The following is a 1,527-nucleotide window of genomic DNA, read 5'->3' on the forward strand; positions in this document are numbered from 1 at the left end:
GACTTTAGTTGATAATGATGTATCAATAGTGGTTCATCAATTGTAACGAATGGACCACACTAATACAACATACTGATAGGGGAAATGGTGCGCTGGAGGACAGGGGAGCCTAGGAGAACTCTCTGTACTATCCACTCAATTTTTCTGTGAACCTATAGCTATTCTAAAAAATGTCTATTGGCCTGGTGCGGTGGCTCAAGCCTGTAATCCCAGCACTTTGGGAGGCCCAGGCAGGCGGATCACGAGGTCAGGAGATCAAGACCATCCTGGCTAACAAGGTGAAACCCCATCTCTACTAAAAAATACAAAAGAACCAGCCAGGCGAGGTGGCGGACGCCTGTAGTCCCAGCGACTCGGGACGCTGAGACAGGAGAATGGTGTAAACTCGTGAGGCAGAGCTTGCAGTGAGTCGAGATCTGGCCATTACACTCCAGCCTGGGTGACAGAGCGAGACTCCATCTCAAAAATAATAATAATAATAATAATGTCTATTAATTTTTTTTAATTAGGTTGCAGCAGCCCCATATCAAGGTTTTGGTGGCATCCTGTTATAGTGTGGTTAGTACTTGGCATTGAAGTGCACCAACCTGCAGTCGGAGCAGTTGGAGATTTCCATGCCTGTGCCATTTACCTTGAATCCTGGGGTGCCCCAGAAAACAGCAGATCAGTTAGGGAGAAGCAGCCTTAGCAATCTAGATAGTGCAGGTTTGTGGTAAAGACAGGTACAAACCATCTGGGTGGGCAGACCTTGGTGAAGACTAGAAACCACTGAGACTCAGCAGCTGCCCCAGTGGAACCCACAAATCAAAGGAGGGGCTGGGAGGAGCTAAGGGCTACTGGATGAGCTCCCCGCCTGCAAGACAGAAGCAGCTCCAGAGATTTTGGTAAATAACGTGGGTTTCAATACAGTGTGATCGACTCAAAAAAGTAGGGAGAAGGAAAAGGAAAAAAACAGAGAGAGCATGAGAGAGAAAGAAAAAGAAGAAAGGAAGAAAGGAAAGGGAGGGAGGGAAGGAGGAAGGAAGGGACGGAGGGAGGGAGGGTGGGAGGGAAATAATAAAGTGAGAGAAAGAGAGTTGGAGGGGAGTAGGGAAGGAAGGAAGGGAGGGAGGGAGGGACGGAGGGAGGGAGAAAGTAAGGGAGGGAAGGAACAAATTTACAGGAAGATGAGAACATTGGGGAACTTACACCACCAATATTTTCCATTAACAGGAACACGCTAACTAGTGATTAGAGAAAGACGCACTACCATAAAACCATATACTGTTTCCATGGGGTACAACCCCTTCCTCCTCTGAAACACATTGTGTCTCTTGCCCACTGTTGCCAGAGACTCCAGAATCTACCTGGCTGCATTTGGGGGCCTCAGTCCCTGGGTCTGATGTCATCCATTTGCCTTTCTCACTGGACTTCTCTCCTTGCACTGGCTCCCACTCCCCCAGGACCTGGTGGGCAGCCACGTGAGGAGGACACAAACCAGCCATGCCCCTTTCTTTCTCCCCCTCTCAATGCCTGCAGTGGTGGGTT

This window comes from Piliocolobus tephrosceles, unplaced genomic scaffold, assembly GCF_002776525.5.
Source record: "Piliocolobus tephrosceles isolate RC106 unplaced genomic scaffold, ASM277652v3 unscaffolded_14640, whole genome shotgun sequence".
Classification (NCBI taxonomy): domain Eukaryota; kingdom Metazoa; phylum Chordata; class Mammalia; order Primates; family Cercopithecidae; genus Piliocolobus; species Piliocolobus tephrosceles.